Source organism: Medicago truncatula, chromosome 1 (genome assembly GCF_003473485.1).
Source record: "Medicago truncatula cultivar Jemalong A17 chromosome 1, MtrunA17r5.0-ANR, whole genome shotgun sequence".
NCBI classification, from domain to species: domain Eukaryota; kingdom Viridiplantae; phylum Streptophyta; class Magnoliopsida; order Fabales; family Fabaceae; genus Medicago; species Medicago truncatula.
The window spans coordinates 55,096,880-55,116,655 of NC_053042.1; the positions used below are offsets into that span (position 1 = coordinate 55,096,880).

The following is a 19,776-nucleotide window of genomic DNA, read 5'->3' on the forward strand; positions in this document are numbered from 1 at the left end:
ATTTAATATTTTTCAAAATGCAAGGTTCCATTTATCAAAATGAATATTTGTGATCTTTGGAGATGACCATTCACAAACTGACGGGGCCAAAATATGCTTGAAACGTAACCAAATATTACAATTTGCTAAAACTATTAACAAATTGCCAAAATTCATCTCAAATCATGTACATATAGTAAAAGATGAAATTCAGTAACATTTGCGCCGATAGCTTTGTAATAATATCATGTGTTTAGGCTAATAGGCTTACAAAGATAGTCAGAATAAACACATTACATATGTAAAACACTTAGACTGATAAATGTAAAACCTCAAACAGGTTAAACATCAATAGGAGGAAATACTTAGATTGATTCAGACAAAACAGTTGACAGAAAGATAAACGGGCAACAAACAAAAGGTTGTGGGGCCTAAGGTTCAAAAAACAGTACACCAAAATGGGAAATAGTCTAAAGCAAATAAACGTAACATATTCATCCAGAGGCAACACATAATCTGGTATCAGACAAAACAAAATTTTAAAATTATGGACTTCATCCTCCCCATTAGTTCAGTTTCTCAACCTTGACTCATTTCATCTTCTGCGGCTTGTTAATTGATCTTTCTCCAATCTCTTCGGTGCCAAGTATAGCATAATCCTCTACATCAGCGGACCTTTTCCCTCCATATTTGCTACCAGGTGTTTGCTCGTTATCAACCAGATCATTCCCAGTTTTGGTTGAACACCAAACTCAATAAGGCGGCTCTGTAAATGGAGAAAATATTGCATTATTAATTTAATGCTTCCCATGGTTCAAAATATTTAAAAAACATTTAAAAAGTGCAATCTGAACCCTTTGTACCTCCAATTGCGTTTCACCAATTTGTGTTAGCGAAACATTGTTATTGCAAGAATCATCATCTTCAACAATTTGAAAAGAATACATTTTGAACTTTTAAATCTTAAAGTGCATGATCTAGGAGCAGTATTAAAAAGAAATTAGTAACTTTTCATGGTACAATTTTTGGCATATTCAAATAAGAGAAGCAAACTCACAACAATATATGGTATGAGTCCTTGGAACATTTTAACGATGCACAAAAGAAAGGGTAACTAATTATAAATGTCTAAAGATATATTATTTGTTAAGGATTCAAGTTTTTAAAGATACATGGGAGTTTAAAATACCAAAAACTTGTATGCAAAGAACCTAAACTGTCCAAAACCAATATAACTAACTATGCAGAAAATATAAAAAGACAACAACACTTGTGTTAGACTAACTTTGGGATGATTCTATACTGACCTACATAATTTCAATTTTAAATGCCTAAGATTTATAACAATATAATCAAGTAACAATCACATTCACGAACATCTAAAGTCAAGGAAGAGAAGGAAAGTAATGTATCAGGACTTGTCATTCTCCTTTCAGGTTTAACCTCCGTTAATCACATAATCCATGAAAAATAGTCAGCAAAAAAAAACCCAAACCAGGGGCTTAAATTCTCGCAAATGCAAATCCATAAAAAGATCAAACAAAGAAGTTTTAGAAAGAGTGATAAAAAGAAAAGATATAAGTAATTTTAAGATGATGTGAATCAAAATAAAACAAATGGTCCCTATTTATACATGAGAAGTCCTAAAGAAGAGGGTCATGGATTCAAGCATGCAACAATGAATAGGCAAAATTGAACGAACAAAGTCTATCGCACAAAACGGCTAAACAGAAACACCAAAGGCAGACTTGAAATTGAAGTAGCAGCGCGGGAAAAAAAATTACATAAACAAACCACACAACGCAGCATAACATACACCGATAGCCACAAAGAAATAGTCCCTCACAAACGATTCAAAGTCTTACAAAGCCCATCCGAATTCGAATGCTAGTAAATTTCCAATGCACTGAAATGATTCAAGATATAAAAGTGAGATCAATAACTCAAAAATATCTAAAGCTAAAGTCATAGATAATCTGATTATTATCTTATGGGTTGTCATCAAAGGTTTCTTGACCTTTGCCACTAATATCTAAAGAAATCATAAGTCTTTATAGATTTTCTAGTTGCTTATTAAGGGCTTCTTCTGTATCATCCATCAAAAGAAACTAGATGGTGGTCTAATAGTTAATTGTTTAGATTCAGAAGTTTTCTTAGGTTCAGAAACTTTTTCTTGAATTTTAATTATTTCTGGTGTCTTTTGTGGGATAATTATTTGTTTTCCCTTATCTTCCCCCCACGTAAGAAATTGAGATAACTCATCCAGAGTTAAATATCTTTCTTTATTTTTGAAGAGTTTCAAAATACCTTCTTAAATTTCATCCATCCTTCGGTGAAATTTTTTATAACAACAATTCTTGATTATGCAAACTAACATACAAGCTATATTGTTGAGTTGTGGGTTTTCTGTATGAAAAAGGTGAGGATATACTCCCTCCATCCCTATATCTAAACACCCATTTGACTTTAATTTTGTCCCTAAATGTAAACCCCTTTTTAAATTACTAGATGCATTTATTATTTTTTCCTAAACATACCCTTAATTAAAACTACTAACTTGTCTTGAAATATGAAAAGTCAAATTTAATACACATACAAACAAATGACAATTTGGTAATAACACACAAAATAGACACATTAATTGCATTAACAATTCTTCTTTAAGAAATGTGAAAAATTCAAAAGGTGCTTAGATATAGGGACGGAGGGAGTATATGTGTTTCATCTTCTTTATAACAGGCAAAATTTTCTTAATGAAAACTCCATGTTTCATGAGGTCTATACTTTTCTTCTTCAAACTGAAAAGTTTCTATATAGGACGTTTGTTTTTCTATCCTATATTTTAGATCAAAAAAGTCATCTAAAACTTTCTGTATTTTATTTGTTATACTTCCTTCCGTTAACTTGCTAAAACATAGTTATAATTTTAGATTATAGATTTATTTTTAAATTTATCTAGCTAGTTTTTGAAGTCTTTCTTTAAGAGTTTCGGGTAGCTCTATGTATTCTGAAAAAAGTTGGTAATCAAAATCCACTTTTAAAAAGTAATGAGCTGATTCTTCACACCATTTAATTTGTGCTTTTACTAAACTAATTTGTTGGTAATTAGGATGTAAAATAAAAGGTGAAGAAATAATTCTTCTTGTAGGATTTCTAATCCAATTCGTGATTTTTCTTGAATTTTTAAGCCAGTTGATTAAGGAATAATTCTTCATGTAGGATTGTGTTCAAAACCGATGTGTTACGCTTGTGATCAAGGAAGATATTCTCCTTGGATGCATTATTTGAGAGTGTCTTGGGGGTGTTCGTGAGTTCAAATAGGATCTGCCTATAACTTAAAAAGAAAGTTGACGAACTACCTATGCCTTCTTCCATTGAATTTTGCTCACTCTCATAGGATCCGCCTAAAATGCCTCTGCGTGACTTAAGTCACGTTTGGTGCAAACGTGACTTAAGTCACGCTGAGCCAGCGTGAGTTAGTCATGCTTGGTGCTAACGTGACTTAAGTCACGATACGTGCTGTTATAGAACAACAAACCCACAAACAGAAAGTCACTCTGTTTCAAACCAAAGCATACAAATTTTCTCCCAAATTGTTAGATTTTCTTCATTCTTGCGCCAATCAAAGTCAATTTCAACCCCAAAATCAAGTAGGAGTTGATTATCCTATTACATATTTAGGTTTAAATTTTGGTTTTTTTTAAAGAAATTTAACATATTTAGGTTTTTAGAAATTTGGTTTGCATGTTAGTTTTTAAGATTCTTAATGATGAATTAAGTTAGGAATTGTAGTTTAGATGTTAGTTTTTTAGATGTTGCATGAAATCACACTGTCGAAATTTAATCGTTATTGTTGATTATAGTGAGTTTGATTTTTTGCTTTTAAAAATGATGTGTAAATATGTCTGAGAGACCAGACAGACTGAGAGTAAGGAGGGAGAACATGACACAGAGTGCACGACCAAAAATGCGGTTGTGTGCCCTGCTCCTTGAAGGAGACAGGCTGGCGTTAGGATTAGGAGTGATGATACGAAGGTGACAGCGTCTCATGCGGGTGCATCCCAGGTAGTGGACCCCACACAACATTGGCGACCGGAACTCCCTTGTTACTTAATGAAATTCATCGATATTTACTCAATTTTGATCGGAATTGGATGGCATGAAGTTAATTTAGAGGAAAGGAGGTTAATTTCTTCAGTTTCGCTTCAAAAAATTTCAAATTCCGTTTTACCGTTCCTTCTTATTGCATCTTAATTTGTTTGCTTCTAGCTTCGAATCATATACTACGTGCTAGGTTTACGTTGAAACGGTTAATCGAAGGTAATGCTAAGACGCCGTTAAAGAAAATCGACGCTAGGTTAAGTGACATAGCTTCTACGTTTTTGAAGTTGAATGATTAAATTCATGGTGAATTGGATTTGTTGATTTATATTGTGTTCACAGTTTCTGCATTTAGGGTTTCATTGGGCTATTGATACTTTCATGTTGTTTACTAGTAATGGTGTTTTTCCTTCTTTGAAAAAAAAAAAAAAAAGAGGAAAGGAGGTGAGAACGAGGGCAAGAGAACAACATGTGTATCAGACTATCGGTGTATGTATATGATTTATGGGTTGTAAAATGGGGAAGAAACTTAAGAGAGAGAAATAGCAGAGAAGATAAGCAAGTGATGCAGGGGAGAGAAAATCATATGAAGAGTGTCTGGTCTGCTTTGGTTGAGTGTGGAGAGGTGCATGTGCTCTCTTGCTGAGGTGGAACAGATCCAATCCATTGCATTGATCTCACCGTTAAAAAAAACTCCCTCATACAATGAGGGACCTATTCACTACCTCATTTTAGACTTCGCCGTATAATCGTTTAAATTTATTTAATTACACATCAATTGATATGTTAATTTTTAATATTTAATTTGTATATTAAAATATTTTAACTACGCGTCAATTTAATTGTTTATTTTATTTTAAATTTTTTATATACTTGTTATGTTAAAATGTTTAATGTTTATTTTAATTTTTGTTTTTCTACGATTAAATTGTTATGTCTTTTTTTAGTTATTCAAATGTTTATATTTTTTAAGTGTTTGTTCTTCATTTAATTTTTTGTAGTTTAGTTTCGGAGGACGCATAAGGTGACCCTGCCTCGCACGGGAAGAAGCATAAGGCTGAGAAGCTGACAGTCCCGAGTCAGATACATGCATGGTTTTGGCAGCTAGTGAATGCATCTGGTCTTGGCCCCCTCCTTCAGACTAGGTACGAGAACATCATCCATGACCACATCACCGCCTTCTCAGAGAGATGACATTCGGAAACCATCAACTTCTATTTGCCCGTTGGGAGGTTCATTGCTGAGGATGGTGTGCTGTTGCTGTAGAGCGAGATGGGTCTGACGGAGGAGGAGGCGAATGATGAGGTGACTAACTAGTGGGGGGGTATATTAGCATAACTCACCTGAAGGAGGCGTATGATAGACTCATTCATAGGTGTAATGAGTTGGAGGAGCCTAGTGATGACGAGGAGGCGGAGGAGCTGGATATGTGTAGGAGTATGTGCATTAAGGCGCTTTTGTTGCTCTTGGTTGGCCTCGAGATTTTCGCCAACAAGAACAGCAAAGGCGTTAATCTGATATGGCTGGCGACGATGCAAGACTTGGACACGCGGAACTAGTGGTCTTGGGGCGGGACGACACTTGCTTTTCTTTACTCCCAGCTTTCTCTTGCTACGAACCCGAACATTAGCGTCGTTGCCGGTTAAATGAATCTACTTGAGGTAATATTATTTTTCTTTTCTTTAGCATTATAAATTACTAACAATATTATTGTGTCTCTTTATGCATTTGTGATGTTGAAATATTTGTTTGCATGATACTTGTGCTGATATTATTGTGTCTCTTTGTGTTTGTAGGGATGAATTTTAGAGCACTTCCTGAAGGTCTTTCCGAGGAAGCTTGTGTAGGACTACAATCATGCTCAGCCTCTTGCTTCCAGATGGAAACCTCTCCATGGGCCATTCTGATCATGGACACTACCGAGGCCTCATTGATCTCATGGTGAATGTTGATGTCATTTGGAGGTCGTACGAGGATCGATGAAACATCACACCTTTACATGACATGTGCTGGTACTCCGGTTGGATCATGACCGACAAAGACATAAGGGGCATTCACTTGCTAGAGCGGTTTCTCAGACATTACAGTATGTCCAAACCATTCCCAAGTCTCCTACGACGTTGCTTGCTCTTGAGCCAAAGGTTGTGGTTGTGGTCTTTCAGGATTTTCTGGTCCATGTCCTTCACCAGGCATAGAGGGGTCGACAAACAACGACGAGGAAACAACGGAGGTATGAGGATGGGTACATCAGATGGTTCTACAGTGTTTCTCATCCTATTATGAGCGACCATGCGCCCGTTGCAGAGTACACAACTCATGCCCCTCCTTACGAGGAGGTTATTGTTCAGCAGCAGTGGATCAGACATGTTCCCGACCCACTCCAGATTATTGCGAACATCAGAGCCAGAGTGGATAGTGCAATAGGGTATCCTGATATGTTTACATCTCCACTCTCTACCTGTGTGTTGTATGGCATCCAGTCGGAGTATAACATTTTGCAGGAGGAGTCAGTTCCCCGGAGGAGGACTAGGAGCTATAGTCCACATGAGTAGGGTCTTATTCTAGTGTTTTTATGACATTTGTATATTTTAAGATTTTTTTTATGACATTTATGGGAATTTAAATGTATTATATTTACACTTGCGCCTTTGCGTTTAATGTATTATATTTACACTTGCACCTTTGCGTATTTTAATTTCGGGGAATTTTCTTTAGTTTTTCGGTTTAATTTTGCGTATTTTAATTTTGATTGAATGAATGATTCAAATCTTGAATTAATGTGTGTCTGAATGAATGAATGGATGAAAAAGAATGAACGAGTGTATGGAGGAATGAATAAATGAAGAAAAAAACATGGAAAAAAGCCAATTCTGCAGTTATTCTTGCTGACACAAACTGAACGTGACTTAGGTCACGTTGTAATATAACTTACGTGACTTAAATCATGTTGAGGTATAACCCGCGTGCTTTAAATCACGTTGTTACCAAACGTGACTTAAGTCACACTGGAGGTATCATGGTCAGAACACGTGGGAATGAGCAAAATTCAATGGCAGAAGAGCAATTTTCAACAATCCGTTTAACTCGATGATCCAAATTCCAAACCAATTCAACCCACACTTATCTGAGCTCGTTGAAATTCATACTCAACTCAAACCAACTCATGCAGACCCAAAGTGATTCGACCCGGGTAGCAGATTTATAATTCTAAACTCGTGAATCCCCAAACTCAATCTGTTAAAAAAAAGTTAAATCTTTTCACTTTGAAAATATAGTTTAAAATGTGTGTGTTAATTTTTGAAACGTTTCAAGTAAATTCAAGTGCTAAAATTTCAAATCGTTATAGTTAGAGTAAATGTTGGATTTTTCATGAAATATAATGACATTTAATTATTTTATTTCTTGGAAATTGTTAAAAATTAGTATGTATAATGAGTTAATGACTCGTTGATCTAATCCAACTTGCTAATCATCGGATTGGGTTGATTCAAATTTGACATGAAAAATACGGTTTTTTATCCAAATTATTTAAGTTTGATTAGATTGGGTAACTGGTTTGACCAAAACCAACCAACTCTTTACACGCCCGGAGCTTATGCACTCAACCAAACTATAGAATCTACGTACTATGTTAGAAGACAAATCATATAGTTCCAAGTATATCATTATCAAGTACATTTTGAAATTTTGCATCGTAAAACATCGCTAGAATTGCAACAAAATTGTAACTAGTCACAAAAATTAATACGACAAGTTTGTTAACTGTGCTAGTAATATCTATAGTGAGCAATGAATTGTGGGAGAAGTAAAGTCGGCAAAAGAGATATGAAAGATGAGAGAATTAACAATTTGCATCTGCATCAACAAAACAATTTGCATCTAAACAATAGCATCCACTCTCTCATCAAAGAAATGAAACCACCTTCACATATGATTCACCACCTGAACTGCAATTTGGCATAACATAGTCAGAATATAAAAAACTAATATTAGTGATGATGCTTTAAAAGAAACAGATAATACTCACGCATATTGGAGCCGGATAACAAGAAACCGCTGCTTCATATCATTTTGTGTGATTGTCACAGACCCTTCAATAGTTTGACCTTTTTCGAGCTGAATCAGATCATCACAGTCTATCAAAACCTGCAAAAGTAATCATAAAAGATCAAAATAATGTCTGAAAAATTACAATGCCTCAACAAACAAAAACTTGTTCAGAGGGTCTAGCATCATTTGCTTGCCAAGCAAATAATTATCCCACTAACCCTCCAAATAGAAGGGATGGTCAATCAATTTATATTTCATCAAGTTTAATTATTTCATCATGTTTAATTTTGATCGTTCTGCTTAACACAACCCTCGTCGTTTTCCAAGCATGGCAAAAGAGTATCATTTTTTCCATACTATGTGTTTTTTATTTGTATTTCATGATCTTGAGTATTTCATTTCAAATTAATCGCAACATGCAATGCACTAAGACATAGAATGCATGAATCTAGATACAATGTAACTATGACAATATATTGAAATTGTAAATAAAAAACAAAAACAAAAACTGCACCTGCTTCCAATGAGTAGCTAGCATGGAGCTTCGGGCGCAGTGGATAATATTGGTGATGGAACACCTGAATGTTTTGGTTTTTTTTGAGAAAACTCAGTTTCAAACCAGAAGACAAACCCATGTAGCGGTGCTGGAGAAAATTTAAAAAAAAAAACAATCAATACCAAGATTTTATAGTAATAGGTAAATGCAGAAGTCTGGCAAGGAGTGTTATAAACAAGGGAATCAAAGCTTGACCCCACACAATATAAGACAAGCAAGCAAAGGGGGAGGGGAATTAACTAAAAACAGAAATATTAGCGGCACGTCTTGAAATTAAACACATTAGCAAAACAAGCCTATCATAAGAAAAGTTACCGCTGATATATGACTTGAACATGAATTTTGATGTTACCGATTCTAGCTCAGGATTGCTAACAGAATAAATGTCAATTTTCTTCACCTGTAATTAAAAAAAAAACAACCACTTCAAAATTATAGTAAAATGTTATTACGGAGGAAAACTAAAACACACAACACCATTAAGATACATATAGCTACCCGCCCCCCCCCCCCCCCCCCCCCCCCCCCCCCCCCCAACAAAAATAACTAGCAACTCACTTTGTCATTCAGAACGTAAATGTATTCATATCTGATAGTGAACTTTTGAATTCATAGATTTCAAGAGAGAAACTTTGGAAAACTAAACACAACACTAAAGAGCTGAGAAAATATATCCAAAACAGAATTACAGAATAAAAATGCAGAGCAGCATTGTAATACCAGATCCAGTCCCATGCTAAAAACAGCTGAAACGAAGCAAAATTGACAAGCTTATATGCTTCCAAGCCTCTGCAGTTCAACTAAAACCTATTGACACAGTAATTGAAATTCTCCAACATTGCCAAATGCATCCGGCGAGAAATATGTGTTAGAGCTTCTACAAGTAGTAGGATCAGTTATGACAGTCCCAATCCTACTCCCAGAATTCACTTCAGCTTATAAAAAAGAAGGACAAAGCACCCAAGACCACAAATAACACCCTAACCAGTACAAACAATTTCCAATACAAGCACTTTGCATAATTACATCAACAAAAGGCTCCCAAAAATGCCTAAATACCTCTAACCACCCCCAAACAATCCAAAGGATTCAATAACCATTGACATATGTAAAATTAAATCTTTTAGACTTGGATTTTAAAATTCTCAATGATAAAACTTCAAAATCCCCACCACCTTTACCAATGAAATCCATCTAAATCAATTATCATTGTATTTATCGCTTTCCAAATGATAAGAGACACACATCCGGAGACAGCAAGGGACCAAATGACAATGGCAGTATAAAAGGATATTCATATCCAACCAAATGATTAGGTGGCTTGGTGGTTTGGGAGGAGGGAAATGGATAGAGGTTTAAGCAGTAAGGTAATCTCGAGTTTAGCTACCCTTAATAACAAAACAAAAAAATCTAGCAACATTCAAAAAATAAAGTATTCATATCTGAAAGTAAACTTTGGTATTCATAGATTTCAGAGATATTGGACAGTCTTGATGGCTGTTCCTCATTGTCAGCTATATTTCTTTGTATATATATTTTCTACTTTCTAGTTATAAAAGATGGGTTGAACATGTCACACACAAGATAAGATTGGTTCACTTTTTTCCCAATTAAAATGTTAGAAATATTAAGACTCTTGGACTCACCTGATGAGCCTTTCCCAAAATACTTTCACTTCTAATCGTTTCCACCGAAGGTGTGCTGAATGCATCTTTCTTTGCTAATGGAATTAAGGCAGACACTGCAAAAAAATAATACATGCATATTAATTTCAGCTATATGTTTTCATGGGAAAGAAACGATAGTGGCATCACAACATCCTATCATGACGAATGTCCCATGGCAGACCATTAAAATCCCAAATACTTCTTAGCAGTTTAGTCAGTACTTCCTAATCCCCATCTAACTCAAAACACTAGACTATCTACAAACTTTCTAAGCACACGAGGAAATATGTTCTTAAAATATAATAAGGGTATTGAACATACTTTGACATCAAAATTAGAGTATTGTACTTACTGTCAATTCCATCAACATCGGACCAGAAGCCAATATTGTCAAAATATCTGAGTGCCGGTGAATGGAGCCATGTACAGCTACAAAGATATAAATCAAGAGATTTGAGAAAATGTTTCATGTATAAAGGACATACACTAAGCAAAATGAACTAAAATTTGAAGTAAAAAGTTAAACCTTGGTAAGGGTAAGATAAAATAATTTCGTAGGGAATTTACCGTTGCACTAGAAGGAAGAAGTAGCCCTGATGGTTTTAGCCAGCGATCTCTGGCTGTAACTATACTTTCCAACATGCACTACAATAAAAGACAATATCTTTTTATAACGTGTTATTTTTAAAATGTTTCTCCAATCTCCACAACCACAATAATTCAAATGAATACCTCCTGCAATAGCATGTAGCCCATCCACTCTGAAATGATGACATCAACCTGCTCATCGATTGTAACGTCCTACACACATAATTCTTTGATTGATGCATCATACATTCATCTAAGAACAGTTTTCAATCTATAACAACGATACAATTGATTTTTTAACAAATATTTGAGTAATCTACCTCAACTCGTCCATGGAGCACTGTTATGATGTCTGATAGATTGTTATCTTTCACAATAGATTGAGCCTGCAAAGCGATCTCGCTTGCATCAACAGCATACACCTGACAGTGATGACAATCAAGCGTTAAAAGGTGAAATAATAGAAGATCGGAGCAACCTTATCTTTCTCCAAATGCACATTGAACCGAAACAAAACTAAACCTTTCTTGCTCCTGCTTTAGCACAAAGTATAGACAAGATACCCGTGCCGCACCCGACATCAAGAACCACCTGACCAAAAACATGTAAAACACAGAAAAAAATGAGATAAATAGAAGAGGATAGTGTAGATTTTAGATATTAGGCATCTTGAATATATATAGGAACAAAAATCTTACCTTTCCTTCTATGAAATCGCTGTGGAAAGCTACAGCAGACTTGTATGCATCCATCCTAGATTTATCCTATACAAAACAAGTACAATAAAAAAAGCAAGAATTTGTTTTTAGAGGTGATTTTGTCATAAAAAAAAATAAATTATCAGCACAATCTGTTGTTCCATTTCCTTCTATTCATTTGTAATTTTCATATATATATATATGAGAAAAAAAGTTTATTTTTTTAAATTGTTACATGTCTTACATAAGCACAAGTTAACTTAACCTTTTTTGACAGAATAGCTGCCTTAAAGTTGACTAGCACTTTTGAAACAAAATAAGTTACTAATTTATATAATATTTCTACTGAGTAAACGCAAGATCTTTAGACTAACATCCGAAACATATATGACTTTTTTTTTACATATATGATTTTTATTGAGGGGGACTTGTATGAATTCTTGGTGTGGTTTTTTTTTTTTTCTTTCTTTTCCACATGCATCAACTCATGCCTTATCATGTTGATTTCCAGTGTAATCGCACAGGACTGGTTGTACAATAGTAGTATTTACAATTATTTGAGTAAAAATATATTTAAATTTGCAGTATTTAGTTGTCACACCCTAGATTGTGCCTAGACAGGAGTCTATATGTATAAAAAAAAAAGGATAAAATAACATAAAAAACCCTGTACATACACATAATTTTTTTTATTTAAAATATGTACATAATTGAACACTAGATGATACAACATTTCATATACTCTAAAAAAAGGCAAAGTATGTTGTGCCAAAAAAAGTAAAGTATGCAATAAAATACTACTAAAAGAAAAAAAAATTATATTCCAAAAGTAAAAATTTGTAACATTTCATGAAAAACACACGTGTGTGTAAATCACTAAATTCATCGGTTACTTTGTAGGGTGTTTTCAAATAGACATCTGATATTGAATTATCAAATATTGAGGTCGAATTAACGATATCAACATCAAATTAACGGTTGAATAGAGTCAAAGATCTTTTAAAAATACTTGTAATTTCGATCATCTCTTTTAGAGCGTTCTAGAAAGCTCAGAACCTTGTAAAAAAAAGAAAAAGTTTGAAACTAATTTAGTGCAAGTAAACTACTAAATTTGTTCTTGATGTTGTCAAACGCTCTCGAATAAATACATAAATTATGTGTATTTTAAAAGTACCTCTGACTATCAAAATTATCAAATTTACCTACATTAATGCTACTAAATTATTAATTAAATTGGTAGTAAGCGATTAAATAGGAAGGCTAAATTAATTGTAAGTTGTTAAAATAGAAGGATTTAACTGATAAATAAAATTCATACAAGCCTAAGATGTGGCTAACTTCTAAATAGAGTTTACTAATTGATTGTTTATTTAACAGAGTTGAGATAAAAAGAGAGAACCAAACATGGAAAAGAATAGTGTTCGAGTCGGTTTACTTCATGCATGTAGGAAACAGAGAAAAGAGACAAATCACAATAACAAGAGCAACTGTCTTACAACACACCGAGTCTCTAAGAGTCAACTCGCGAGTGAGTCGATCGCTTCACTTAGCAACCAAAAACTCACGGCAATAAGAATAACATTACATGAGAAATTGCAAATTCGCGACGAACGAGTCGATCACTTAGACACCAAACAAACAATAACATAACATACAAACAAATTCACAGATTCACGAGGAACAAGTTTTTACGGTCGATCGCTTAACATAGCCATAACTAATTCACAAAGAAAGAGTTGATGAATAACCTTAATCAACTCCAAATGAACATAAACATCGGCATAGTAGCGGAAGTAGCAGTCTTTGTCGTCAACTTCAGATGGTGTCATGGTGGTGGTTTGGTTGTTGTTTGAAGCAGCAATGTATGTGTTTGAATGAAGTTTGTTTGGATGATTGTATGAAAAAGTGTTCTCAATCGTTTATTTATACAATGCGAGCTGTCATATAACTAACTAACTAACAGAACCGTAGTGACTTGACTCTTCATTTCTTATTTTGATTCTCATTCAAAAAAACCGATTTTTGCCTCCAAAACAAAGGACATTTTTATGTCCCATTTTCTATTATTATTTCCATTTCTACATATAATAATAGTAAAAATGTTATTTGAATTTGTATAAATATTTTTTGAATGAAAATTCTTTTTCAAAAAATTAATAACAAAAATTAACCGTGTGCTTTATTTTCTAGGGAGTTTCTACGGTACACCCTCAAATTAAGGTGTACCAATACACCTATTTCATAAACCAAAAAGATATTTATCAACTTTTATATTTTAGAAAATATTATTTCATAAGAAAAAACATCATTTCATTATTAATAAGAATCATATTAATTTTTTAACATTTTATCAAAAAAAAATAAATCAATATTCACTATTATAAATAATAAAAATTAAAAAAAGTTGAATTTTGATTTGTCGACACTTTTAAAAAATAAAATATAATTATTATAATTATAACTGATTAAAAATATATTTTTTACTAAAAAAAGTACCCATTAAACTATTTATTTAAATATGAATGTACCGATACACTCAAATTTACCTATTTTCTATACACAACAAAATATTCTAAAAACAAAAGCGATGTTAGGGAGGAACCTAACTCATCAAATAAACCTCCATAAGTTAATTGTATTTTAGTACCCCAAATAAAAAGTAATTTGTTTTACTAAAAGAAGGTCAGTTGTATTTGGAAATTTTGGAACATACAAGGATCGATTGTGTTGCTAAGTTATGACTTATGACCAATTTGATCACCTAATCATATTTTATTCTAACGTCGATTATGTTGCTAAATTTCCATGATTACCTTATTTATTAATTTTGACTCATTGCACTATTTTCTTTGATGAATAATGAAGAAAGTTTTCTCCCTTTCAAAAAAACAATGAAGTTCCTTAAAAAATGAAGTATTTGTCATTCACAAAGAAAGTAAGCCTGTTGCATTCTCAATTATAAATAAAATAAAATTGTTACTGTAAAGATACATTGTTATTTCCTTCCTTTCTTTTAAAGTGTCATTTTTTTAGAAGTTTTTTTACTCATTTTTAATTATTGTTTTTTCACATCTATTTATATTATAAAATAGATTAATTCTAAATAAGATAATTTTTAAATGGCATACTAAATTCATCTCAGTCCCTTCCAAATTTCTCTTTTTATTTTCAACTATAATATGAACAAATAATTAATATTAATAATAATTATATTATATACTGAGGAAAAAAGAAGTCAAATTGTATATTTGGGAATTTTGGAGCATATAAAAGATCGATTGTTACTTAAAAAAAAATAATCAATTGTTGATATTTTTGTTCCAACGTCGATTTTTTTTTCAACGAAAATTCTAACGTCGACTGTGTTGCTAAATTTCCACAATTGCCTTTTCCCTAGTTCTAAAGTTTAAATCCATGGAAGAATGGTGAGTAATTTATCCCAACCAATACATATAAGCACATTTTAAGTGGTATCCATGAACTATCTTGACCCCACCAACAAATTGCTCATTTTCATTGGTTGGTGGGTAAATTACCCACCATTCTTCAAAGGTAATCTAGAAAAAACATTTTTTCTTTGATGTTCTGAATATGTTTTGGTATTAACTTTTTAACACTTTGATCCCATTTTGATTATGATATTTGATGTTTAGAGAGGTCATGTGTGTATGTTTTCTAATTTGGATTGGTTATTTGTTGGTTCAAGAACTATAAGCATATATGTACAACAACATTACAACAGTACAACAGTATTCCTTCAACAAACAAAAAAATTACAACAGTATACCATTACCAAGTGTCCCTAAGAAAATAATAATAATACACCAAGTGTGTAATTAAGAAAATACATTTTAGTTAAAATTGCCTTCTTTTTTAGGTAGTTGTCTACTTCTAAAATAATGTGGGGTAAGTGTAATGAGATTGTGATTATAACAATGAATGGATTTTTAACTAAACGTTTATGTCCTTCAAAAAAAAAGAAAACTAAATGTTTGTAACATTGTAATTTCTCTATATGTATATGTTAAAACACAATACAAAAGTAACAGAAGCAACTCTATTGGAGAATCAACAAGAAGAACACAATGCTCTTTAGTTGCGTGTTCCACAAGATATAAAAACCTTACACTAGTTTAGGGTTAGTTACATAGCATACATAACTAACTTCCTGGTTTGTAGGAATGTTAGGCTAGGATATAGTGATGCTAGTATATATTATCATGTAGTATACAAGCAATAACAAACTATATAAACTACTTGTAACCACCTTTATCATATATGGAAAACTTCACCTTTCCTTCAATATTCTTTCTCTAATTTTCTCTCATTTTACTTCTTGTTACTCAGTAGTATACTTAATAACGGACAACATTTGTTTTACCTTGTGATGTTGTGTCACATGTCACTCTTTACTTAAAAAAAAAAGCTAAAAATCTTTATAAATGAGAGAGAAGAAGACCACTTGTCACATTATGATTGGCAAATGTCATATAACATTGACACCACAATGTCGCATAAGTGTTAGTCCCTTGATAGCTATAGATATGGGTTTTTAACTAAATGCATGCCTAGTTAGTTAGGAACTTCACTATACGAGAGAATGTTTTTAACTAAAAGCATACTTGGTAACTTCACTGTACGAGAATGTTTTTAACAAAAAACATACTCGGTAACTTCACTTTCACTATATATGTTTTCAACGGTACGATCAACCTTTTACTATAATTGTTAAACCATGACTATCATAAGGACTATTGTTTTGGATAAATATTTTGTTTTATAAATGAACGGGTTTGTCATTTTAGCCTTGCCACTATCATCTTGAATCTTGATGCAATTGAAATAAATATCCACTATTGGCTATTTCTGAAATGGGAATTTTACAATAATTATCAAAGTTTTATCTTGGTTTAGAAGAAAAGGGTTGGAGATCTCACTCATATTAGTATTCTTTGGCTTCATACTATCACATTGTATCATAATGCTTCAATCCAATTGCAGGCTATGGCTTGATGACAACGTAAATGTGTAATCGTGAATGGCCCATTCATCATCGCCACAAGCAAGCCAATTGAGAACGAGTATAAAGTCAAAGAGTAAACTCACATTGAAGAGTAAGGTTGCAAGAGTGGTTTTTTACATGTAAGAAGTTATAATAAAAGATCGATAATCTAATAATAAAAAGTGTGAATAGTGTTTTTTCCTTCTCTAATATATGTCATTTCCGGAAAAATAAAATAAAAAATTGGTGAGTTAGATGGAGGAATGAGGATGAGGGTTTTGCGGAAAAAAAAAATTATTTAAAAGGATGTAAATCAAATCGAAAATGACATATATTACAGAGTGAAAAGCACTATTCACCCTAATAAAAATATAAAAAGGATAATATTGAAATTTTATACTAATATAATAATAATTTTGACGATGCAATAAAATTTTAAAGAACCCTCCTCTCTTAAAAAAAAACTCCAATTTTAGAAGAATCAAAAAATGAGTTAGAAGGATTTTACTCTCAGTCATCTCCACTCTCCTTTTAAAAATTAAACCAAACACATCTAATAAAAAATATCTCCTTCTCTCTCCTACATCTACCCTACTAGAAGCAAACCCTAAGACTTGAGGGAGAGGAACTGTGACTTGGGTTGGCAACGCGTTTAACTTCGAAGCACATTCACACATAGTACTTAGAAGCCATTGATAAATCATTTTTTTTCCAATTAATTTTTTTTAAAGAATTTTTTTCAATTAATTTTTTTCCAATTAATATTACTTATGATATGTGCCCATTGTCAATTTGAAATCATTCTCTAGTACTTAATTAGAAGACAACTAGTATCAACAACTTGGCTTCTAAACGATATTGGTTCGACTAATTTTATAAAACTAAGTAAACATTTTTTTTCTTGAGGAGTTTAAAACATTTTAGTCTTCTAGACTTCTACTAATGCCAAAATGTTGCATTAAAGCTTTAGTATTTTGAATTATAGAATTATAAAGGTAAAATAGTATTTTGGTTCTCTAACGAGTTTAAAGTAGTCTGTCAATACTAACTTTAACTCTTCTTTTCATATAGTGACCGATATGAGAGTAAATAAGTATTTATAAGAACTTATACGACAATATTACAAAACATTTTACATTAAGAGACTATTTTGGCTGACATAGTACATAATCAATTAACAACTATTCAACCTAAAAAACTATTATCATTAATAAACGAGGTTTGATATTTGATTCACATGTTGACCTGAGTACGCTCATCCGAACAAAATGGCGACATTTTTGTCTCTCACCGTGGTTTCTCTCATCTTATTCCCTCACTTCAAAAATTACTGGTTTGGTTTGCAATCCAAATATCCAACCAATCCCCACTCCAAAAAATCCACAACTTTAGTTATTTCCCTATTTTGGATTCCGATTCACGTAGGGTATGAAATATGTGTTCCGTATACCTCTAAATTATAAGTTCGTTGCATTTATATGGGAACTTAGATTTTGTATGCATACGTGAATTCAATAAAATCTAAAATTAGAATGTTAAAAAACACATACATTATTTGAGTTCACGTTTCGATTCACAACGCATAAAGAAACTCAAAAAATCAACGAAATGTTGACTTTTATGCAATGGAACATTAATAGAAAACTTTGTACTTCAATCATCAAGCTTGGTCATCTTTAATTGATGAGAGAGAGATATGAAAAAGGAATTTTAAAAAAATTATACTGTCAAGACTAAGGAGCATTATGGTATTAGTATTATGATTTCTAATCTTAAAATTATCCCGTTAAATGATATAGCCAAATAAATCCCGTCGTTTTCTGATGTGTGATTTGAATGAGAGCTTGGCCTTGAACAAATACCTCTATCTCATCAATACAGAAAACGACCAAAACTTCAAAGAACACCATTGCAAAGCATAAATGGAAAGCACAAAGCAACTACAACCAAAAGTATTCCAACTTTTGTATTCGTATTAGTACAACTCTGCTGACAACTGTATTCGTATTCTATTTAGAGTTTGAGATTTTATGATAAACATCTTACAGATAATGTTTGGCCAAAATTGTTAAGGATAACAACATATGGAGAGAGCAAAGGAGATAGAAAAATTGATCTTTAAAGACTTTCCTTCGCAAACACAGTGTGATGCTCAAATACGAAAGATAACTTAACCTATAAGTAATTAATTAATGTTACAGTGATTACTATAGTCTGTCAATAGTGGCCTTTGTTGTCTCTTTCAAATAAGATTGACTCCAATGATTGATCGAGAAAAGGATAGACTTCCTAAAACTCACTATGTACCTATCCTACTAATGTTTAAGAACAAACCCAATCACTTAAAAAGACGAATTCAAGCACGTAGAGATTCTATCGCAAGTTGTGAAACTAGATGCGAAAGTAATCAATCAATCTTACGAAAGAATTAATGTTCCAGTAAGGTAAAACTGTTCTGTAAATAAGCAATAATTCTAACTAACAAATAAAATGAAAATAACAGAGCAATTGGTTAAGCTGTAAATTAACAATAATCCACAAAGACACCAAAAATCAAAAGAACCATAAAATTAGCATATTGAGGTTGCAGCTACAACCTAACTATAAAGTCACTGGTCACCAAAACAGGGATAAAATAAATATAAATATAAATAACAAAATAAAAAATTAACATATAGGTTGGAGCTGATCGTCTCTAGTTCATGTCACTTAGCACAACATCTATATGTTCTAACAAGAGGGTGTTATCAAGCTCTCAACGTAGATGTTTGGTTCCATCCAACCATTAAGGATTTCAATTTCAATAGTCTTAAGAGTATTAGTTATGGAATCATAAACAACCAAATCAAATCCTCCCATCTCCGGCCTCTTCAACATCACTTGGTCATCTTCTGAAATATATACTGTCTTGGTATATGAATGTGAGGAACACTTAACAATTTAGTCCAAGACTGTTCATTCCCATATTCCTTCATAATCCATCTAATCCTCGTTTGTTCTCTATTTCGGTGCAAAAAGAAGGATGAGCGATCTTTAGAACGAGAATATGTGAACATTGGCCTTGGGATATGTTGTGGAGCCGGAATTTTTTGGTGTGGGAAGAGGCTTTAGTGGGTCAACTTTTGGAGTTGGTCG

The 19,776-nt window shown here is 32.7% G+C and overlaps 1 long non-coding RNA gene and 1 pseudogene across 1 annotated transcript; both read right to left on the reverse strand.

Annotated features, from left to right (window-relative positions):
• Window positions 1–304: 304 nt before the first annotated feature.
• On the reverse strand, window positions 305–1,902 carry LOC11443735 (uncharacterized). The gene is made up of 2 exons (XR_003009188.2): window positions 843–1,902; window positions 305–745 (listed from the first exon to the last, which is right to left on the reverse strand). It is a non-coding gene; the product is annotated as an uncharacterized lncRNA (long non-coding RNA).
• A 5,875-nt stretch (window positions 1,903–7,777) lies between these two features.
• Window positions 7,778–13,468, reverse strand: LOC11424650 (probable protein arginine N-methyltransferase 6; annotated as a pseudogene).
• Window positions 13,469–19,776: the final 6,308 nt, after the last annotated feature.